General features: G+C 35.1%; 1 protein-coding gene across 3 annotated transcripts in view; it reads left to right on the top strand.

Moving 5' to 3' along the window:
* LOC118190710 (plexin-B-like) overlaps positions 1-25,591 on the top strand; it is a 1,029,017-nt gene that overhangs the window by 215,662 nt on the left and 787,764 nt on the right. For all 3 annotated transcript variants that reach the window (XM_085812956.1, XM_085812954.1, XM_085812955.1), the window contains one exon: positions 23,678-23,726. The gene's annotated coding sequence lies outside the window, so the exon portion shown is untranslated. The remainder of the gene's footprint in view (positions 1-23,677; positions 23,727-25,591) is intronic.

The following is a 25,591-nucleotide window of genomic DNA, read 5'->3' as shown; positions in this document are numbered from 1 at the left end:
GTTTTACACTTTCATCTTTTTCAAAATTGCGAGCTTTTACCCAACTTAATATACATTTCAGTAACACAACGATACGTTATTCAGGCTGCAGGAGGTGCTAAAATTTAATCTTCTTAATCAGAAACACATGGAATAAGATTATACACCTACATGAAGATTTCGCGAATGAAGAAACTGAATATTTTTATTGCAATTGTACAAGATTGGCGTAAAAGAAATAGGTTAAATGCTTACAAACTAGAAAAATTTTTGTAATCCAAAGGGGCTTTGTCCCTGAAGGACTATTGTTTTCGTTTTGCGATTTTGTGACGAAAACTTTAAAAGGCTGTATCACTTTTCAAATCGTTGCCACCAAATACTCTCCCCCTGTATAATATTTGAAGAAATTAAATAATGAAGAATCTGCATTAGTGTATGTTTCTCGCAATGTGATAAAATAACTGAACCTAGAACCATCCAATTTTGAATGACGTAATCTTACTGCGAAGATGAGCATCTGAAAGCCCAAATTTGTTTTATTATCGATTTCATATTTTGTAAAACTTTAACGAATTTTTGATTAACAAACTCAGCGATATAAAAGCGAGCAATGGCAGCACTCTAATTGGGGAAGGAAAAAAAAAAAAAACTTTTTATCTCCAGAGCGCGGAACTGTATATCGAAATTCTAAAGATATGCTCATTTTAAAATTATTTTGCGACATTCCTGTTGAACTGAAATTTATGGTTTAAGTGCAAAGAACATGATATTTAATAAACAAAGGAAACACACAAAACGTTAAAAAAAGTCCTTTGGACGTAATTTAAAATCTGAAATCTTTCAGATTCCCCCCCCTAATTATCTTTGAGAATGATTTGCCACGTCTCGTAATATAAGCAGAAATAAAAAATCTGATGTGTACACCACATGACTTCCTTCTACGTAATAATAAATTATACGCACTTTTTCTTGCATTTTATTTAAACTTATTAGATTGAATTAAAACTACTTCGCCGACAGCGCATAAACCACAATAGAATAAATGCATTCTTTAAAATTCACTTTGTTTACCATAGCGACACTCTGGCGCTAGGTTTACTTAACAGTATTATATTTCGTTCATATTATAACTCAGAATGCACAAAATGTATATCATTTAAAGAATTATCTAATCGTTGCCACATGTTCTATTCAAATACTATAATAAAGCTGGAACTATGTATAAAAGAAATTAAGCAAATAAAACAAAAAAGAAACAGTTTTTCACAGACGATTGAGTATTTCTCATTTTATTAATTCAGTTCTTACTTCGCGAGAAGGCAAAAATACATAAAAACGTAAAATATCTATATTAAAAATTACGAAGTAAATCTCAAACGCTTATTTCCTCGAAAAAATTCCAGAAAGAATTAAGCATGATTTAATTGGCAATAATAAATGAATGCGTTATCTTTGTTGTTGCAAGCGAAGTTTCTCTAGATTTGCAGCAAATCCACTAGTCTCATGTTTCAAATGTAAACCTCAATGGCCGCCATTAAAAACAGGCTTAGCGGCAATTAAACAACTTTAAAATTGCTGATAATTCTAAAAATACTGCACACAGATTTACTAAAGGCATAAAATCCTTAACCAGAAGATAAAAACAATATGATTCAATCATTTTTAAAGAAAAAAATGTACAGTTTACAAACATATAAGAGTAAAGAAACTGAGATCATTGAGCCGGGTAATAGAGTAGATATATATATAAATATTTTTATATACTAGACTAGAAGAGAAAAACGCTAATGTGACAATCAAAATCGTAAAAAAAAAAAAAAAAAAAAAAAAAAAAACTTGTATTTAGCGTAGGTATAATGAAATACTCAATCGATTTCGAGGGCAGCGAAAGGTCCCTCCTCATCAGGAGAAAGAACTTTTTTTACGATATTTATATACGTTTGGTGCGGCCGATTGCAACCAAAATACGAGGTGCACATTTACATGTTATAGCAGTCCTATATACAAAATTTCAACGTTCTGAGGCTACTCGTTTTTGAGTTATGCGAGATACGTACGTACGCACGAACGTACGTACGTACATACGTTCGTACAGACGCCACGAAAAATTCTCTTCAGAATTAATTTTAAAGCAGTTTTATAATTTTTTTGAAGGAAAAGAGTCTTTTATTCTGTCCTTACGTACAGATATCACGCAAGAACATCGTTAAATTGCATTCGATAGCGGTCGAAATGGATATTTTCGTTGAAATATGCTGCCTGAAACTTTTCGCGATTACAATACTTCCTTTTTACTTCGTACAAGGAAGTAAAAAGGAATTTTCTACAGAAATAATATATAATGGTTAATCAGAATGGCTACCCCAATAGTGGTTGAGAAGTTGACTGATTTTGACTGTTCAACCCAAGGAGATCAGAATAAATAGAGTAAACCTCCTCCGTATGGCCCCTGCAATGAAAATGAACTCATGGTGTGACGTCACGCTTTATCATGACCGCTGCCATAAGCGGACTTCTTGGTTTTGTTCACATTCTAATCGGTGTTATCTACATGTTAGCTGTTCATTATTGAACGTTTATAACTCTCCCTTTGAAATTTTCTGTAAGCTTATATAGATAAATCAGTAATAAAAGTTTAATAATAATCAATAATATAAAGGCCTGCGGAAGTCGATATTTGCTGTGCAAGGTAATTTTATTTAACAGTATGTTTCGTATCCGTACGCTGTATGGCGGCCATATGATAAGTCGTGATGTCACGTTGCTGACATTTCCTTGGCTTCAGTTTTGTGATGTCAGGCTTACTCTACCTATTCTAACCGCCTTGGTTCAACCTAGGTTTGATCTTAGACGAAAATATTTATCTTTTGTCAATGTCAATTTTTTTTTAATTTGACAAATAACGAAATTTAAGTTTTAATGCGATTTCTAGTTATATTTGGGAAAGTTTAACTAATACTCGCTATAAAAAAATTAAATTATAAGAAGTACGACAAACATTGATCGAAGTATTAATTTCAAAATTTGAAATTTTTTATATCACTTTCGACTTGCCTTGAGAGATCGGTTAATTAAGTTCGAATAATTCGAAGGAATAAATTTAAATGAAGTGCAGTAAAATTGTGCATAATTTTAATAGACGGTACAAGCAATTCTCGTGGTAACCCCATCAGATTTTTAATAATAAAGAAAAGCCGCTTACTTTTTAAAATTATTTAAAGATTTAATAATCCATGTAAACCTTTGTCCTGATCTAGAAGAATCGTAATAATCCATGTAAACCTTTGTCCTGATCTAGAAGAATCGTAATAATCCATGTAAACCTTTGTCCTGATCTAGAAGAATCGTAATAATCCATGTAAACCTTTGTCCTGATCTAGAAGAATCGTAATAATCCATGTAAACCTTTGTCCTGATCTAGAAGAATCGTAATAATCCATGTAAACCTTTGTCCTGATCTAGAAGAATCGTAATGCCAAGGCAGAAAAAATGTATAAGCAAAGGTAGTGTGAAACGAAAGGAAACGGAGGCGGGGCAGGTTTCCTTTTGAGGCGTCAGTATTCACACATCCCCCAAAACTGCCAGCAAATGGCAAGATTTCTTTTTGCTTTAAAAAGGAGAACCCAACGATGATCATACGTTTTCAGTACCTGCCAAACTTTGCTGCCGTGTTTTGGCTCCGAGCTGAAACTTATAATTCGAGAAGCAGATGGTCGCAAGGCCGCAGCTGACTTAACATCTGGAGTTAATGGATCATTGGTTTTTCAGAAAAAATGTCGGAATATTTACGAATAATCATTAACCAGGACAATACACACTTAGTATCATAAAATTTGTAGCAAAATTGTCAGACTATTTATAAATTTTTATGAACAGAATACTACCACAATTCATATTAAGTTAAAATACGTCCACTGTATTGAGTTAAGATATTTTCTCCTTTAAAAGTCCAATATAAATTTCTTGAAAGTACACCGTGTTTCAAAAAGAATATACGTATTACAAAGTGTTGTTTTATCCAAACTATCGAAAACTGCGCCTCGACTCGGATATTGGCGAAACGAATACATAATCTAGTTTATATTAATAGCCGCTAGATGTCAGTTGCCTTCTGTTTTGCGGGGTAACCGTCACATGTTTAAAATGTTTACAGAAATCATTTAGTGTTCTCGAGTTCAACACTCTGTGACTTCTTCCTCTGGGGTTTGATTAAAGACAACGCTTATGTACCACTACTCCCACAGTGGAAGAGGTGAAGAACCGGATCCGTACTGTCATAACGTCAGTGACCACGGAGCCCACCAGTGGCCGAGCGGTAAAGTCGCTGAACACTGGTAGTTCGGTCCGAGGTTCGAATCCCGGGAACGGGCTGGCTGCATGGGCGTTTTCGTGGTTTTCCCCATGTGTGTATACGAGCCAGTTTCCCTTAGAAAGTCCTCCACGAAGGCATCCCTCCCCTTAGGAAGATAGCCCTAGTGTGTTTTGCCGTAATTAAATAAACCAAACTAAACCAATCAATGACGACGGACATGCTTGCCCGAGTATGGGAGGAATTTGAGCATCGATGTAATATTGTTCGTGTCGCTGATGGAGGACAAATTGAACATCTGTAACATCTGTAATCTGAACTGAAGAAGTTCGTACATATGCGGGTAAAGTTTCTTATTCGTATGTCATACAGTTTAAGAAATATATGCATTCGAAATACGTATATTCTTTTTGAAACACGCTGTATTGCCCAATATGAATTTCTTAAAAAGCTTCTTATTCACATAATGTTACAGAATTCGAATTCTAGAATCAGTGGCGGGCATATAACGGAATTGTAATATTATTAGAGATTGCCTAATCAAACTGACTGAAATATTTAATTTTAAAGTCAGAAATGAGGGGTGACATACAAACTGAAGAGCAAAATATTTCTATTTGTGCATAACTAAAAATAAAATATGAGTCTTTAAATAAAACTTTCGAGTTTCGAGTATAAACAGATGGAATGGCGCCTGATTGTCGCAAAAAGTATTGATTTTTTTTTTTTTTTAAGAGAATTTCTTTTGGCACAGTAGATATAACAAAATTATAAATTACAGAGTGTTATCCGCTAGTGAATCATAAAAGTATATAATAAATTGCATTAAAAAAATTCAAACTCAGTTTATTTTAATTTATTTATTAACCGACTCCTGAAGACAAATCAAATAGAAAATGAAATAAAAAATCTGAAGTCTGGATATTAAATATTGCCGTTAATTTTTTAACTTAGGGTTTGTGTGTGTGTGTTTTTATTACGCTAAAGCACCCGAGGGCTATCTGCCTAAAGGGAGGCATGCCTTCATAGTGGACTTTCTAAGGGAAACTAGCTCGTATACACGTTACTCATGGAGAAAATCACGAAAACACCCATGCAACTAGCTCGTTTCCGCGTTTCGAATTTCGGACCGAACTACCAGTGTTCAGCGACTTTACCTCTCGGCTGCTGGTGGGCCTTTTGATCTAAATGAGTCAAACGTCTTGCGGTTTATTTTTTCTAATGTGTTTAAAATTCTGAAAAGTAAAGAGAAGTATAGAGAAGTACCGGAGGTACGTGTAAAAAAATTCGTAATTTTTACGAAATTGATTTTTTTTAAGATCTGAAATGAAAAACACATGAACATTAGCAACATTTAAAACATTTCTGTAACCAGAAGTTTGTATGTTCTACCAATTATTGCTACAAACTAAAATAAAGTTTGTGAAAGGACTTTAGTGGACATGGTTTTTATCTTATTCTCAATACATTTAGTTGAAAACTCAACTTTACGGCAAGATTGATGCTGGTTTGAAATGTGATCATGAACAAAATCGTGAATCCCCGTTCTTTTCTTTTACACGTTATTGCTAAACCCTTCAGGATATCTCCAAGCTTATAGCTACGTGTATGGTTTTCAACTATCATATTTCTCCTGATTTTTTCTAAATTTATTTTCATTACTGTTGGCCATGGTTTTTGCCAGATAACTGTGTCTTTAGGATCAAAAATAGTACTTTTATTTTTTTAGAATTGCTTATTCCAGTAAAATAAAGTTCTTAATACAAATAATATTAAATAAATATATATTCAATTAAAAATGCATTTGAAGCACTTATGCTAATAAATATGCATTCAAATTTGTACGTAATTTGTCTAAAATGTGAATAGTATCTACTATATATCTATATCTATCTATCTATATAGATAATAATTTATTTCCTAAACAACATTGATTAATTGATTTAGATATATAAATATAGATATCCAATTTTAGGTGAAGGGAATCTTGTTTATCTGGCATCTGACGATAAGGTGGTAGAATTGCATTTTGGCCACCAAAAATATTTCCGGAATATTTCGTTAGTGTTCACCGATTCCTAAAATATTAGCCTCCTCTCTAATACAACTGACTGCAAGGAAAGGATTTCGATATAGATATAAATGCTGTATACTGGGTAGGAAAGAAAGTGGAGTCTGACAAGAGAGCTCGCCGTAGTAACAGCTGAAACCGACAGTTCAGAAATTTCTGCCTTTTTTTATGTTTTCTGTGTTACTCTGTCTTTTGTCTTCCTTCCCGGCTTGTTTCACTCTGGTCGGTCAGGCTCAAAATTGGAGGGAACGGCGGATTTTGCTGGATTAAGATCCTCTCTTTTTTTATGTCCCTGAGCTTCTGCAGATGAAAGTGTGTTTTTATATGTTTTATAGGAACGATACACGTTTTCTAGTGGGTGATCTTGATAGGGGATTGTTCCGTCTGCATGTGGCAATATTTTTGTTTTACTTTCCTTTGTTCACTTTCTGTTTGTTTTGTTGTTGCTTCTGTATTTGGATTTCTTTTTTAAGTATCAGGCTCTTAGCTTCTTCCTTGCGATTTAGTGCCGCTGTGTGTTTCTTCTAGTTTTTGTTCTGTGTGTCGCTCGAGTACTTTTTTCCCCTCCGTTCTATGTCTAACTTGGTGCAAGAGTTTTCCATTTTTGTCATATACTGTTTTCGGATCTGGATATGAAAACTGTGTACGCTTTAGTGTCTTCAAATGAAATGTGGAACGTAGAAAATTCCAGAAGTGAATGACAGCACCTTTCGGTATTCTCTTTCCCCTGCTTTGCATGCACATTTAGAAAGAAGCTTGAATAGACGTCGTTTTATATCTTTTTCTTAATGCGGTTTGAAGAAAGTTCAAGTTTTCACAGAGAAGAAATAATTTAAAAATAGATTTAAAGGACATTTTTAAATTTCTCATTGCCTAGGGAATGCATTTGAAAATAAATATAAAAGTTAACAAAATAATACGTATTTGAAGAAGCGGGCAAAAACAAATTAAGGAATTCATACGCTCTGTTAAGATTAAAGACATTTTTAAATAATACACATGCATTTCTTATTCGAAGAAAAGCATCGAAATGCCTTTTAAATATACAGCCGCTAAACTTTTCAAGTATTTAAAGGAATTATAAATGTATTGGGGTAAAAGTAATCACAGTTATGCTTATGAAGATAAAATTGTGAATGCAACTCTTTATATATTAATGGTGATGAATAAAAAATAATAAATAAATAAATCTGACGTTTAGACCATTATATTATAATTAAAAATAGCATTAAAAAATAGTGCTGCTTTTTCGAAGCCGGAGAAACACCAATAAAATTTCATAGTTAAACGTAGACTTAAAGCCGAAAATTTTCTTGCAACTGAAAAGTATTTCAGCATTTTGGGCAAAAATCTGTAGTTCGTACTAATTCAGTTGTTTCATTTGAATATAGAATTTTTGACACTCAGAAAATTGCTGCGATACCGAATTCTAAAGATTTTCGCTCTTGCAGGTTTCTATGTTGTTCTTGCAGCTATCTTTTATACTATTTTCTTTTTCTAGTTTATGAAGGCAACTTTTCTTAATTCTCAGGCATCATTCATTTTGTTATCTTTTTGTTAACAAAATGTGACGTCTGAGTATTAATTCTGTTGTTAAGTGTATTATTATTTTAATTTTTTTATTGAAATAATCGATTTTTTTCTTTTGGGGTTTCTTTTGATTAATTTGTTATAGCAAAGGACACGAGGGCTATTTGCCTAAGAGAAGAGATGCTCTCGTAGAGACTTTCTGAAGGAAACTGGTTAGTGCTCAAGTTACACATAGGAAAACCTATGGAATTGATATCCAACCTCGGTTGGAATACTTTTAATAATGCAGAAGGAAATGAAAATAATATAACCTTTTAATACTTTTAATAATGCAGAAGGAAATGAAAATTATATAACCTATATAAACCTCAAGTGGAGATCAATTTTATAAATTAGAATGTTCTGCGGGCCACCTTACTGTTTTCCCAGTCAAAATCAATATTTTAGTATATGTTACTATAGTATTCTTTTATTAGTCCAAAGGGGCTTTGTCCCTGAAGGACAATTGTTTTCGTTTTACGATTTTGCGTTGGTTTACTATAAATGTCCGCTTCACTTTTCAAACTGTTGCCACCAAATGTTACAGTCCTTCAGTATATTTGAAGAATTTAAATAATGAAAAATCTGCATAAATGTATGTATATTTCTTGCACTGTGATAAAACAACGGTACATAGAGCCATCGATTTTTGGATAACGTAATCCTCCTACGAATATGGGCATGTGGAAAACCAATTTTGAAATCTGGAATTTGTTTTATTATCGATTTCATATTTTATAAACCTTTAACTAATTTTTGATTAACAAACTTAAGGATTTCAAAGCCAGCGATGGTAACACTCTGCGGGGGAAAAAAACCTTTTCACCTCCAGCGCGCTGAACTGTGTATCGGAAATTCTAAAGATAGGCTCATTTTAGAATTATTTTGCGACATTGCTATTGAAGTGAATTTTATGGTTTAAGTGCAAAGAACAGGATAGTTAATAAATAAAGATAACACACAAAACGTTAAAAAAAACGCCCCTTTGTACGTAATTTAAAATCTGAAACCTTTCAGAATTTTTTTTAGTAGTTTATTTTTAAAATACAATTTACTTAAATTTATTAAATGTTTTTATTGGCATTAAACAATTAAGTTAATAAAAGACAACTAATATTCGTTTTTAATAATTCAAGGTTATTAGTGTTTGGAGGATCTTAGTTAAAATCAAATAAATGTTGGTACTCACACTAATAAGATGGCCTATTCTTGCATATTTGTTTCACGTTTGAATGTATGCTAGTAAGAAACATCACATTCGAAGTTCTTTAAGAGAACGGTAGTCTGTGAGATAATGAAAAAAATCGATTGGAATCCCGAGCTTTTCGTTTGCGCTTATAACTTTCAGCATACTTAAATCCGCTGTATGAAAAAAACAGTGTTCAAATCGTTATTAATGTAATCGTCATTGACAACATTTGATAACATTTACAAAATTACTATAAATAGTAATATATAAATAAACAAACAATGGACAAACATTTTATCATGAAAACTCTTCTGATTTCTAATAGACGTTATTTTTACGGGTTCGTTAAACTTTGTTTACCACCCTAAATTACCCTATTATGAAGAATTCTACGTAAATTAAATAATCGAACAGAATTCTATAACTAAAATAAACTACATTTATTTATATAAAACCTTCAATATCAGAAGTAAATAAGCGTAACAAGTGGGCATCAAGTTCACTTTCATCACATTCCACTTTCATTTCAGTCATTCCTTGGAACGTCGTTATCGTCATTTTCATTTTATTTTTCAATGATTTCCTCTTTAATGAAAGCTGATATGATGATATCAGCTTGGACTGATTGCCAGGGTTTATCGACACACAGGCAACCTCTTCAAACTAAGATTTTCTCAATCCATCTGGAATTTGTGAAGGAATGAAGTCCCGCTTCGCATCATTCCTCCCATGGTTTTCCTAGATTTGTTTTGCTTGAAAATTCTGTTGCTTAGTGAAATCCAGTGGTTGTAAAATTTTTGTAAGGCCATTTGATATCACTAAGACGTCGGTGCTATTTAATTTTTCTCTGCTTGAGAGTTTGCCGTATCCACTAAATGGGAATTAGTAAAATTAAATTAAATTCAGAATGATGAGTTCCCGAGATTAGAAAAAAAAGTACCTTTCGTTTTTCGATAAATTTCTGTCAGCCAAAACAGCTTCACCTCTTCGCACTTCCATCCTTTTAGTTGGCGCAAATAATGACCCCTTTAGGGAAGTTTCTTTTCGGAAATGTTTTTCTTTTGAAAGTTATCAAAGGGTAACTTCGCTGCATTGGCGGCACAACCCAAATTAAAAGAAGTACTTTCATTCCCGGTTGTTAACACATAAATAGTTTTTTTCACCTGTTGAATGCTCGGAGACAATAATAAGTTCCTCTCGTAGGACAATCAAAAGCAAATGGCATGTCATCCATATTAATTATTTGCTTTCTGTTCACTTTTTTCTTTAATTTTCTTAAATGTCTACCTCAAAAAAAGCTTTCTTTTGTTCAAGCCACGAGTCCCCGGAAGCTTCTGTCCAACCTGTTTGGTCCTATTGTATAATTTCTTTCGTTTTATGAACCTGAAACACCAATGCCCGTTTGTTGAAGAATTACTTTTGCTAAGGTGAATTCTAACTGTTGACAGTGATAATCCCTTTTCTCCCTGCTATGTAATCCATTCTTTAAACTGTCTACCTAAAGAAGCTGTGTTATAACGGCAGTCTTGTTCGGACTTCCGAATGCATCTCTTGTCAACTTGAAATTCTCTAGCTACAGCTCGATTTCCAATTTCTAGCGCTTTTACCAGTGCCGAAAGCTTTAAAGCAGCTATATAACTTTCTCTTCGAGAAGGAGCCTTAATAATAATTTTAAAAATTCAGGAGGCGCGAACGATAAAGCAAAGATTGCATCAAGAAAGTAATAAGCGAGCAATAAAGCAGTAAGGCATATGTAAGAAGGAACACGGAACTTGGCGAACTGTTAAAAAAAATGTTGGTCATGGAAAAACGCACTCAAAAGCATAGAGAGCTCAGCAGAAATTTCATGGATTTCAGCGTTACATGTCTTTACATGGAGCCTCACCTACCGTAGTTAGGCCAGTGTCACCTGAGTTCGAACTTGTTGCATTGCCTTAGCGTAAACTCAGTGCTCGAATTCTATATTAACCTGCCACCCAGATGGGAAAGTGGTTAATGACTCCGATTGCCGTACCGAAGGGCCCAGGTTCGAGTCCCAGGATGGCATGAATGTACTGTCCCTTTGTAGGAGAAACGGTGGCTGACCTCTTAGGCGCCTCCATAATAAAGTGACTACCGCTTTTGGCCACAGACCTGGCGAATGCTATAATAGCTAGTGCCCGCCATAGGAAATAAAATAAAATATACAATAACCGTTTTGCTTGTGCAAAGCTTACGATATACACTAGCGAAGTTCTAAAGACAGAGAAAAAATAAATTTTTCTTAGAGAGCTTTATAAGTGAAATTAGCTTCTTTTTCTATGCCACAACATAGGGCAGAAAGCTTGAAAATGATTATATGGTTGATAAAAATCGACCCAAGTGTAAGAGTGCCAGTCTTTCAGTGCTCTAACCGCTCGATTCCTCGTGGTTTGTTAAATGCAAAAAATAAGTATAAAGAATTATTTCTAAAGTCCTGATGACTCTGAAGTGTAGCTTATCCACTGTTTATCAGATATTTAAACCTTGCCAGTGGATTTAGCTTTGAAGGATATGTTTTTGCACGTTCCGAAAACAAATATTTCTATTTCATTGTTAGAAAACGTTGCGAAATGCACAGTATTAAAATTTCTAACCTCAAAATAAGCAACATTATTAATGGGAAAGGAAAAAAACCTTTAATCATTAACTTCTAAGGAAAGAAAACCCGAAACGAATATGCGAAAAAAGTACGTACGGTTTCTAAACTTAAATCTTTGGTAATAAGAGAAAATTCGTCGACGCAGAAATCATTTGGAAAGTGTTGAAATACTTATGTAGCAACAGTAAATAAAATAATAAACCAAGATTTACAAAATTATTATTTATTTCCTGATTATTTTTTATCTTAGCTCATCGAAAAGATGTGGCTGATAAATAGAGAGCTGCTCTAATCGTATAAAAAATAGTTCTTTAGCTCAAGATCACGGAAGACTGCTAAACCAATAACGTTTTAATGAATAATGTGTTTAGAAGGTGTTGAAGAAGTTGAAAGCAAGTGAAATGGTAATGATGGTTAGAAGGAACCATCATTACCATTTCACTTGCTTGAAATAAGTTTCTTCAAAAATCCTAGCGCATAAGAACCATAATAATAAAAAAATGCATAAATAAAGAATTTGAGTACAATTTACTATGCTTTTCATATAAAGGTATTTAAAATTGCTCAAGAGCTGATTAAAATCTGCCCAAATTTCGATAATAATATGCACTGCTGGCCATTAAAATTTCAATACCAGGAAGGAAGGATCTGATGAACGTCAAAATCACAGAAGAGGTTGAGATATGCAAATGATCAGTATTTTAGCCCATTTAGACGACGCAGGAGCAAGAAACGACATCTGAAGATCTGCATAAAAGAAAAGTTGTGTAGTAGATTTCTTTTTCGTAAAGCACTTTGTAAGGTCGGAGTTTGCTCAGAATATCGTATTATGTCTAGAATAATAAGAAGACATGCTTACCAGAAAGGGAAAGTGTCGGGATGTGATAGAGGCAGGCTCGTTGCCTATCGAAAGTGTAGATTATCGTTCCACGATATCGCCCGTTGCACTGGTCAATGTCCAACCACTGTCATGCGAATATGGAATCAATGGGTTGCTGAGCATCATATTGAATGGCATGCAGAATCTCAACGCCTTCCTATGATTAACGCCCCAGAGGACAGACATATTGTGAGGTCAAACCTGCAAAACCGAACAACCACATCACGGACCATTAGTTAGGAAATGGGCATGTTTGGAGCCCTTCTAATATCCGCTCGTAATGGTGCTTTGACGTTTTTACCCGCGTAAACTATCAACACGACGACCATTACTTCGGCTTCCCTTAAAAATGCAACATAAAGAGAGATGGCGACTCTGGTGCGCCAAATGACAAAGCTGGATACAGGAGTGGCACAACGTCGTCTTTTCAGATGAATCCCGGTTCTTCGTGCAATATTCGGATAGCCGTATACGTGTCTGGAGGCTCAGGAGACCGCACGTCGCCTGCTTGCATTGGATATCGGCATAGGGATCCTGCACCTGGTGTAATGGTTTGGGCAGCGATTGGGTGCACGATACGTCCATCTCTAGTTCGGATCGACAGTAATTTGAACGTAGATCGATGCATTTCCTGACATCTTACGTCCAGTGGTTTTGCCCTAACTTCGAGGTCTGCCAAACTCCACCTTCCAACAAGATAATGCAAGACCACAGGTTGCAGATCGTGTTCTGACCTTCCTCGATACACAGGGTATTTGACTGCTGCCCTGGCCTGCACGATCTCTAGATCTCTCACCCATTAAAAATATCTGGTCATGGGTTGCTGAGAGACTGCCGCCACCCTTCTCCAGCTAATGAAATGATGAAGTGTGGCATAGACTTGAAGCAGCATGGGATGAGTTGCCCATTTCTGTCATCCAAGCCCAGTTCGACTCCATGCCTAACCAGGTAAGGGCCTTTTTAGATCCCAACGATAGTCGTTGTTTTTTACTGATTGACCACCCCTGTAAACCCCCAAACTGATTACAAATTTAATCATTTTATCTTCATGCCATGCTGTTTACGTAAAATAAATATGTTTTTTGTATTTGCTTTCCTTCATAGTGTTGCAATTTTAATGGCCAGCAGTGTATATGTATAGAATACATATCTTCAGGGCTGTCGTTCAATACCTTGAAGATGATGTATGTAGACTTCGTAATGGCTTTATGTTGTCACTAATTATTATTAAGTCATTGATTGATATGATGCTTGTGGTGTACCTTGGGCTATGTTCTCGGTAATAAGACGGCTAAATGAATGATCGGTTTAGCCTTTCCCGATAAATTCTTTTCCGGAAATGACAACCATTGGCGGTGGTGGTGGGGAGGAAGGTTAGGTTCATTGAATTTGACACATTGAAGTTGCTAATAACTTCTTTAGAAGCAATTAAGAAAAACAAACTGCGCGTGTGGGATAGGTCATCAGAGCGTTATGAATACAGACCCTTGATCAAAATCAACCTATATAGCATTTAGCACTTCTTGAGACAATGTCTGGTACTGATAGGTGGCGCTGCGGTGTGAGTTCAAACTCCTATCGAAAAAGCGATCAAAATTGTTGCGAAAGCGAATGGTGTGTGTGTGTTTGTAGGGAGGGGAGAGAACAAAGGGAAAAACTCGCACTCAAACACAGTTTCCTGAAATTTGGATGCCCTAAATAATTTTTCTTATCACACTACACCTAAGCTCAAAAGAAATATTTTTCTTATTTCATGGACAAGTGAAAAAATACACAAACAAACTCTGTTGTCATTGTACAGATTTCTTCCGCGCGTTCCCCTCCCTCCTTACCCCGGAACTCCATTCTATCGATCGTTTTAGCAAGCTGCTTCTTACTTCTATTCCTTTTTTTTTTAGCTTCTTTACCTGCTTTTTTTATTAATTTCTTTCTTTTCGTTCGTTTTCCCTTTTCTTATATATTTATGTATTTCATTGGCTATGGTAAAAAAACATTTTCATTCTTTAGCTTAGAAGCTGCAAAGCGTAAACAGCGACTTCGAACGTGGGGAAGCATGTAACAAGAGAGTGTGTATCAAGCTGGCTGGAGAAAAATAAATAATTAAGGAGAACTGACGAAATAGATAAATAAGTTATATGAGTTTAGCAGAAATGCGAACACCTAAAAAGAAGCATTTGCGACCAGTAAAATCTTGCATTCCGTAATTTTGTTTATTTTCCTTTAAAGGATAGAACCTTGTAATCAATCATCCGATATCAAGTAATTCTAAGATACTGGCTAAGGTTTGTGTCAGTATTTCGGATTCCGAACCGATAGCATCAACAATGTGTGGTTGTTCCTTAAATAATTCAAAGCAGCATTTCACTGCTAAACAGTTGCCATTTAAATTTTTACCATTTTTTTATTAAATTTTTATGCATCGTAATTATTTTATTTGCACTTTTTTTATACGTAATCTAATGCTTTTTTTTCTTTACTTTATTTTTAATTTGATTTCATTGTTGTGAAGCATACTCTGAAAACATCGTAAAAATCGTGTTTAAATATTAGTGCTTTGAATGTGAGAATGAACTTTATAAACTTTTATTTCACTCTCTCATGGTGTTTAACTGTGGTTGGAATTTTGCAATTGATTTTTGACCTGATTCCAAATGAGCTATAGAGTTCATTATTGATCGGTGGCAATGCAATATTGATGAAAGGATTTTTTTCAAAATTCGATTTAGATTTTTATCGATGTTTAAACGATGTTCCGCACATATATCCATTTAACGAACAAGCGAAACATGTCAGAATTTTACTTTTTGCATCATCGAGTAGAGCGCGGAAAAGAAAACTTTTCAGTGAAACTTGTACTAAAACTATAACTTAATTTATGAGTTTTTGGCGAGTTTTTAAAAATCCCTCACTTTTCTTTTCTTTTTTTTTTTCTTTCTTTTTTTTCTTTTTTTGTTGTTGTTGTTGTTGTTGTTAGTCTCTTCAACATGTATGATTGTAAAATTTCAACATTTGAAATGTATCTTATATAAAGTTTTCAAATTTTCATAGATTATAAAACAAACTTTTATCTGTCTTTTAAAACAAGAATGATAACAAAAATATTAATTGAGCAATTTCTATATTTTCTAAAAAGTGTGGCAGTCTGATGCAAACGGGAGAAAGATGCGTTTATCGCTGGTAAAACTCATACATACAAAAGAGTGAAAAAAATTAAGAATTTTTCCTCAGTTTATAAAATAGATAATGGCCTTACATTTTTGGATATGAACTCTTCCGTGTATCAGTCGAGAGATAAAACTTTCCAGCAAAAAATTCAGCCCAAATTGAAAACGCATATATAATCCGAATTTAAAATCGCTTTATAAATACAGCTATATGTAGGGTGCCCACTAATTTCCGGTACCATGCGTTTAACTGTTGCTATAGTCATAAAAGTGGTGTTTAGGTGTAGTAAAGTGGCTATGCGCTACTAGTTGAGATCACTTACAGCGCCACCTCGTGGAAAATGGCGGAGTTAGCGTTCCTATCTCGAAAACGGTACAAGAAAGGAGGAAAAAATGAATTACTAAAATTATAGAGCATCATAGTACGATAAGACACCTTGTGAACATGAATGCTCTAAAAAAACGAAAAGAGAAAAGATTATTTTTGGATGAAAAACAGCCTGCAGCGCGGCATAGTGGTATCACTTGTAATTCACAGTCTAAAAGACTGTGGTTCAAATCCCGCGGGGTACATCTTCGTAGTCATTGTATCAACGCTTGAGTTTGGTGTGCGAAATTTGTGCAATATACACACAGTGTATGAAATGTTACACCTGTTCATCTGAGACAACTATAAAAGACAGCTCTCCTCGGGGTTGTATGCTGAAGCTCATGATCATGGAGCAATTTTCAAAAAATGATTGGTGTGAGATTGTTCTACTTTTCTACTTTATGGTGAAAGTGGGCACAAAGCACGATCGGTAGGGCTGTTTTATCTGCAATTGTTTCCTACAGACACGTAACCTTCACACAAAATCATCCTGAAGATTGTGAAACTTTTAAGGGAGGCAGGCTGCGTGACGAGCCGACTTCTGTCCGGCAGACCGGATAAGATAGGGCGGAAAGTACAGCCGAAGGACATATTAACATACGCCTTCACAAAACAGCAACAAAAGAGAAATAAGAGAAAACTGTGGTCTTTCAAAAAATCGCGTTTGGTAAATCTAGACGAATTAGGTTCTGATCCACACTGGCCAACACCTAATCAGACATTTGTGGACGGAGATGCGGAGAGACGTTTCGCATTGTGGAACTTCATCATTAACCAGAGAGAAATAGGCAAAACACCCATTACTGGGCACTAGAAAATGTATCATGTTCTACCGACGTTCGATATCAGAAACGGTTTTCTGATTAATGTTTGTTGTAGAATTTACAATACTAGGGTAATCGGCTGAATATTTTACCGGAGTACTTTAATGACCACATGATATTTACAACTTCTTCAAGACATAATATCTGCTTTTGTTGAGAATCCGCCGTTGCTTCAGCTCTGGAGTGGATAGTTGCAACATGACGGCACATTTGCACGCAAGATATCACCCGCGGAGCATTACTTGATGGATGAATTCGGAGAACGAATAATCGGCTATGATGGTTTCGAAGAGTGGTCTTCTCACCTGCCCTGACTCTAGTAGACTTTTCTCCGTAGGGATATCTCAAATAGCAGATGTACGCGACCCCTCTGCAAACATTGCAGGACCTTAAACGACGTATTACAGATACTTGTGCTTAATCAAATTTCTCAGAGGCTGCGCAACTGCATAGGTGCAAGCAATCTGAATTTATTCATTTCATTTAGGTAACTTAGAGTATCATGCTTTAAGAAAAGAGGTTTTCGTGAGAGACTTTCAAGGGCAAAAATTATGAATTATACGCACTTTACAAATGATGAAGCATATCATGGAGAACCCCGAAACCTCCCGAGGTGTGTCCCAAAATTTTCTAATTTAAATGTTTGTAAAATTTTGTTACCGTATTTGCGCACAATAAAACTTTGCTACCGAAGTTATAACTTCGTAAATCACTTTTCTGTGGTGAAACTCACGAAATTTATTAGCTCGATGTATCTTAAAATGGTTTGTCTGTTGATCTGTTTACCAGAAATAAAGTTACTAACGTTTTAATTATTTGACCCTTTTTACTTTCCGAAATTTTGTGATACGTATTCGATCTTTAGTTTCACAGTTTTTTCTGCTGATAGGATAAGATCAAAACTGCTACGCTTTAAATAAAATAAAAAGTAAACCTATAACGTTTGAATGTAGAAATATTCGTAATTTGTGGTAATTCCTTCAAACATGTTTTCACTGTTCCATATATTCTGCATTTATTAATACATGAATTATTTTCTGAACTGTTATTGTAGATAATATGCATATTGCATCAAATTTAGCATTTCTAAAACCATTATGCATGATTGCACTTGCGTGTTAATGAACTCCAAAATCTGTGATAAAGATGAATAGATGCTCGCGACTTTCTAACACTGGTATTCATTTAAATGAGGAAAAGCAAATGTATTTGAAAACCAAACAGTGCAATACGACAAATGGAAATGCCTTTAGTCTTTGAATCAAAGTCTAAAGAAGTCTAAATTATTCTAGTTACTAAAGATGAGTTTAATGGAATCATGTCATGATAAATGAAATTGATTAATTAAACTTATAATCATATGATGAAAGCAGTCAGTAATTAATACAATGTTTCTTTGCTACTTTAATCGAAAAAGAGGTCAGGTTCCAAATTTGCGTTACGAGTTGAAGGTATTTCGCTTCAACATATTTTTCATTCAAAAGAGTAGAAATTCAAACATATATTTCTCCAGTTGTTAATTCTTTCCACACATTTGTAAAGACACGTAATTACAATGGCTTCCTAAAGTTAAGCGCGCAACGGTAAAATTAACAAAAAAGGGGAAAGTAAAGTTTTGATTAACACCAGATTGCACATAAAGGTAGGAAATAGGCTTATGCATGGAAGAAAACAATCATTATATATGAAGATAAAAATAATATTTAATTTTTATAAATTACATAATCTCACATTTGGGTCATCAACATGTTGATGTTTAAAGCTTAAAACAAACAAACAAAACTTATATTAATAAGGTATTTATTTCACCATCCCAAATTTTTATAGCAATTACTTCGCAGATACCATTCTACCAATACCATACCTCCAATAAAGCAGTTTCTAACTGTCAATGACTGTTTGAAAGGAGCAACCGTGCAGAGGCAACACACCAGAGACATCCAGAGACAAGCTTTTCAAAGGGATTAGAATAGAAGGAATTCTGTGGCCACTCCGTACAAGAAATAATCTCACTCGTATTTGATGCTGGTTCGATGAGGTTTGCATCATCCATAAGGAGGAAATCAGGACCGAATGCTGCAGCGGATAATTTCACAGGTGTAGGACCTCATCCCGATCTCGATGCGACGCAACCGTCAAAGAACCGTCTTTAAAAATGTGCAACTGGGTGTGATATCACGTTGAAATTCCAGTCCACACCAAGGATGCTGCCACATCTAACTGCATGATGTCCGATAATATTTCGGGGCTGATTCTGTGTGCCTGATTGTAGAACTGATACCGCAGTCTTCAGAGAATAAGGCAATTCTCTTCAGGCCCTTACTCATTTATCATCTGATTCCAGGCCTAATCTGGACTCGTCTGTGAACGCGACGTTGCACCAGTCTCAGTCAGTCTGATTGAGATGTTGACGACGTTACTTTAATATTGCTTCTCTGTAATCGGTGCGTAGTGGAAGACTTGATACTTGGATGGACAGTCCCTTTTCGTGAAGCATTCGACGCTCAGTACTGTCAGATATTGTCTTACCAAGTGACGCTGTAACCATGCGTGTAACAGTTGTGGAGGTCGCTCGTCCATCCCCCTTGGCTTCTGTAGAAATATACGGATCTTCAGAAGGGTAGTAATCCGAGCACAGCTCTCCAGATAATAAATTTATTTCTTGTCTGGAATTGTGTCTACATTCGAGAAATAACCGAATGATCACCGCCAAAGAAATGAGTGACATCTTTAAATGGTTCTTAGGAAGCTGCTGATTTGCTTTGCGTGCTTAACATTCGGAAGCCTTTTTTTTTTTTTTTTACTTTAATGCATTTATCACTAAAATACTATTATAATAATACTTGAATTTACTTGAATACATTAAGATTCTGATATTTCGAGAATGTTTCTGGCAGTAGCAAAAGGCCGTTAAATTTTTCCGTTTGATATAATTTAAAATTCTGATTTGCGTTTTACAGAAATTCCAAATTCATATACTCTGGGGATGGACCCATTTTTTGATCGAATTTCAGATATATGCAAAACCTATAAGATTGTATTTTGCCCTATTTAAAAAAAGGACAGAGGTATTCATAAGGCAAATGTATAGCCATCTTGGGTGGAAGGATGCATAGCACAGTTATTATTTTTATTATTTATTTATTTTGTAAATTACGTGCTCCGCCATTAGGTACTTCAGACAAAGAGAGGGATGCCCTGTGGAGGCTTTTTAAGGGAACTGTCTCGTGTCCATGTCCATAGGGAAGACCATGAAAATGCGCTTGGAGTCAGCTTGTTCGTGGCACTAGGACCACGGACCGAATCACTAGTGTTCAGCGGCCTTTAGTTCAGCGGCCGCTGATGGGCATAGGAGTATGTATCAAGGTTCATCTCTCACTGAAACAATGCGCTGTTCGAAGAAGCATACGGAAAGTAAGAGTAAAGTAGGTCGATCCAACTCCTTTTGCCTTCTTTTGCTTTTGGCAGGTTACGTGGATTATAGTTTCTTGAAATTTCATTACAAATTGGACAAAGCCTAGTATTCGAAAATTTTAATAGATTTGAGTTGCACAGAGTTAAAAATCTGCACATGTAAGACCAAAGAAATTTCTATCAAATGAAAATATTCGAAAACCTAAATATGGATTATAGAGTTTTATCTTTCAGTATTGCTATGCCATAAGATTTAATCAATTAATAAATACCTGGATGATAACTTTAGGTATATATTGTCCTAATCCGATGAAAAACTTCTGACTGTGTATGTGCTATTGTGTTCTTGTCACATAGTTCAAAAACATTAAATCTCTTAGCGGAAAAGCTTTGGCTTTCCTTCACCCGCTGTGGCTTTAGAATTCTAGTGCATTTTTTAAAGTTATTTTAACTTTGTTTGAAGGAGCATTCCTTGGAAAAGTAACTATTCAATATTCTTTACTTCCCCCTTTTTTCTTATTGCCCTTTTTTTTATCCTTTTCGCAGCGGGAATAAAACTATGAAAGAAGTGGCGCAGTTGAGGACTTACGGCCTTTGAGCTTCAAAGATACCGTGAATTAAGAGCAGGGGACTTTTAGAGGTGCTTAAAAAACTGGGAGATTTTTATTTATTTATTTATTTATTTTAATCCCTCGCTGCTTTAAACTCTCTTACGAGAAGCTCTATCTCATGTGTAATTTATTTATTTATTTATTTTCAGTTTTGTTTCAAAACTAATGCAATTGCATTTTGTAAATTAACCGCTGTGGTTCTTCATTGTTTTTTAAATGGCGTTTTTTTAACTCATTTAAAGATGGATTTTCTCTCAGTTAATGTAGTTCGTAATGAGAATTACGAAAAGCCAAGTATTAAGGTGACATTCTAAGCAGTTTCTAATCATATGTGTTTAACAGATTACGCTTCCATGTTTCTGTCTAGACAGCAGGTCTTTCAAGTTCTTTGGAGGGCCACAGTATTCAGGTTCATGACAATGCAGAATTGAACAAAATGAGGAATTTTGTCTAGCCGGAGTAATTGCCGAGGTAAGAGGAAGTTACCTCTAAAGGATGTTTGAGTGTTAGAAAGTATTTTAGTAAAAACAAAATGGTCACTGCGCAAATTATGGTAGGATTTAACATTCTCTTGATGTGTCATTTGGACAAAAATTGTCACTTCACGGATATTTATATCCGTGATATTAATATTTATATATTCATGGTCGAGTAGACTAAAAAAAACCATCGACAACCATTGTCGTTGCTAAACATTGGATTCAATGCTGTCAGGAGCACAGCATCTGGATAATGCACAAAGTGAAACGTTTTCCAATTTTAGTATATGTACTGCCGAAGCAAGTAAAAGTGAAACGTGTTGTTGTTGTTGTGGGCGCAGCCCCGACCCCCCCTAGCCGATTCATATCAGCCATAAGGCCACAAAGGGGAAGGCCCGTCTAACACAAAACGAGGCAGCCACCGAGCCAGCCGTGCCCCAAAAAGAAACACACAATTCTTAATTTTAAAATTCTTAATCTTAAAAAAAAAACAGACAATTCTTAATTTTTAAAGCCATAAAATATCAAATGCTCCCGCGAAACCAGGTCCGGGTCCCGAGCAACAAAAAAGGTAGAAAAATGAAACGTGTATAGTTTAGCGACCAATCCATCTTTACCTTTCGTTTTCTATTGTAAAAGGTTTATATATGCAATATTCATTTGAAGTACTTGATGCGGACTGTCAGGTGTCCAAAGTGAAGCTTGAAAATGGATTGCTAGCGATTTGGACCGCAATATCGTGAAAATCTCTTGGGACACTGATTATTCTTGCTGGCTACATAACTGTTAGAACTACAGATGAACCACGTTGTTAAATGTTTTGCTTCGAAGAAGGTGACATGCATCAGGTTGACGAGGGAACATTTTATGTTGCTCTGGTGACTGAGTGGTTCCTTAGTCACTTGAAGATGAGATGGAAGATTTTTCCAATGCTACACGATTCCTTAATCTCAGAACCATTAATCTTGTCTTAGGCATATTAGAGGATAGCGTTGGAGAATATTTTCCTTTACCATTGATCTATAAATTAAATACCGCTGCTTTTGCTGAAAAATTTTAAATGATATAACGGGACTTGTAACAATCACTTTCAAGAAGAATCATATGTATGACATTCAAAAGAGAACCTGCACCGTATTAGCAAAGCACTGTCCTTCAGATGCGATGTTTCAATCTCATTATCTAGTCACATTGAAATATAAGATTCTAGCAAATAGAATTATGATCTCTACCAAAGAATGCACTTGGTGATATTCATAATTTTTAATTCTTCATTTCAGTGTTAAACAGTGAATGAAACCATTTTCATCATTTATCATAAGGTATTTTGGGTCTCTTTATAAATGAAGCGCCATCTAGCAGATATAATTGCAACTAAAAGAACTGCATAATGTTGTTGTGACTTATCTCATTTGTCTTACAGTAAAATCAGAACAGGCCCACGAAATCCATCGTGGAAAGGAGTGCAAGATTGCGCCTGTCTTTGGCAAGAGCCTTGAGCATTATACAGGTGAACGGTATGTCTTTGCTCAGTTCCCCCACCCCCAATTATGAAAGAGAGCTCCTCGGTGGGGGGACGGGTCCGAATGTCTCCCACCTGTCTTTCCCTACCATCATTCTCTCGAGAAGACTTTCGGCTCACCGCATATTTAGAATGCCCTGTGTTGCACAGACACTAAATATTTACAAATATCCATGTCTACTCCGTGATTGGAATCCGGGCCTTTCGTTACGGCAGTCAGAGTCGCTAACCACTATACCAACTGGGCGGCAGAATTGCATAATAAAATATTTTAACTTCAAACGTGACTTTACTTTCTGCTCTTATTGCATTGTTATGTACTGTACGATCTCACTGATGTACACATTTTTTTAAATCAACACTGGCACTTGCATATGATTGTTCGTCGATAACAGAATGTTTATATATATGCATAGTTTATATAAAATAATGTAATTAAATATGTACTGAGATGCACATTTAATTTTGCATGAAGTGTTTTTAAAGTAACTTAAGTTTGACTGAACTTTGATAGCTGTGTTCATAATATTACCAAAATAATTTAAATCTAAATATTTTCTTATCATGCAAGTTATTAAAAATCACGACTACTGTGACTTCGTGTTAATATTCTTATTAAAATTCTGTTTTGGAATTTCGTAACAGTTCTCATATATATATATTTTTTCTTTATTAGGTACTTGAATATCCAAAGGGAAGTAGTGGATCTAAGTGGCTATTTTAAGGTATGTTCTTTTCGTATAATTTCTTCCTTTTTTATTTTACGTATTTTATACGTATTTTTCGTTCTTGAGTATTTTTCGTTCTTGAGATTAAAAGTTATTATTATGTCATGAAAAATTATTTAACTATTTCAGCATTTTTTCCTTTTGCATGTGATTTTTGTTTTCTTTAAAATATGGCTATTGGTGGAAAGGGCGTGGGGATGATAGACAAAATATTTTTACTAGAACTGTAAAATCAGTAATCAGTTTAGATTGACTCTCTTTATTAACTGAAAGAAATGGAATGTTAGTTAAATCATTTATATAGAAAACTTCATGTTGCCTTTTAATAAACTGATCCTAATATATGAGGGCATGGATTTCACAAAAATGCCTCTTGCCGGTTTGTTTATTAATGGTGTTTATAATCTTTGTTTCTTTTAAGCAAAAATGTTACCGGACATTTCCGTGTATAAGCCGAAAATTTTGGCTTACACATGGAAATATTCGGTACTAGCTCATCAGTAATTACATTTACAACATTTAATTATTTTTCAATATATGGTACTATCGAAAAGCTTTTAGTATTGAAAGTGTAGGTCGCTTAAATGCGAGTTCAGAATTATATAAAAGTAAATCGATAACAAATTAGTGTTAGTTGTTAAATAATTTTTAAAATATTATTATTATTTTATTTAATCCTATTTTCATTTAATCCTTAATTTTCAGTATCCGTATCCGGAGTATCCGACTCTGAATTTTCTTGCAATTCTTCTAGGTCTCCATCTGCTATAGGCAAGTTCAGGTGGATATCACCGTTCAGCGTTTGATCATTGACATTGTTATTACCTATCGCATTGATAATATTTTTTTCAGTTCCTTCCGTAGCACTCCTCAGTAAAAGTCATTACTTTTAAATTAAAACTGCTAGAATTTGCAATATTTCTGTGGAGGTATTTTGGCTATATGAAGTAAAGAACTGTATATTATTCGTAAAAGCAAGAGTGCAACTGATAGGAAAGAGGGCAAATTTTGTGGATTCAGTGATTACTGTAACTAAGAATCACAGTTAAAATTCTCCGTGCTGTTGCCAAAGAGCCAACTGATGCATATGCCTTAAAGTTGGAAGAACTGAGAAAGAGAAATAAATATTTTCAAAAGACCTTTTTTCGTTCTACAGAGCTTTCAATTCTTTTTCTCGTATGGAAGCCGAACTGATACTCTGCTTTAACTCGTATGATAATTCTGTTGTTGTTGGGACTTATCTCACTTGTCTGACAGTAACATCATAACAAGCTCATGAAATTCATCGTGACAAACAATCTAAGACCGCGCCTATCGTTGGCAAGGGCCTTCAGGACTATACAGGTAGGACTTTGCTCACTTCCGCTCCGTATTTTGATGGATAGCATCCCGAGGAGGGACGGGTGCGATGATCTCCCACCCCTCTTCCTCTACCACTAGCCTTTTGAGAGGACTTTCGGCTCGCCTCTTATTTAGGGTGCTCCCATGCCGCACAGACACTATACACGTACAAACATCCATACGTTCTCCGGGATTCGAACCCGAGCCCTGCGACACGGCAGTTAGCGTCGTCAAGCGCTGTCACGATTGGGCGGCATGATAACTCTACCAAGATAGACTTCCGAATATGTGTACTTTTGGCAAGATATATATATATGTAGAGAGAGAGAGAGAGATGGATTTACGGAAAGATTTTAAATTCGGGTTATAAATGGGTTTTTAATTTTAGACTAAATGTTTTCAGCAAAATCTTACTTCTCGGCGTATGCATGGATCGGCTTATATTTGAAACTATACAGTAATTTTTTCAGTAATCTTTATCAAGAAAATAAAACTCAGATATCAATATCTACTGTCAATTC

The sequence above is a fragment of the Stegodyphus dumicola genome, chromosome 3 (assembly GCF_044657685.1).
Source record: "Stegodyphus dumicola isolate Sdum_Otavi_A_Nest chromosome 3, ASM4465768v1".
Lineage (NCBI taxonomy): Eukaryota > Metazoa > Arthropoda > Arachnida > Araneae > Eresidae > Stegodyphus > Stegodyphus dumicola.
This window is presented reverse-complemented; position numbering and strand designations above follow the sequence as displayed.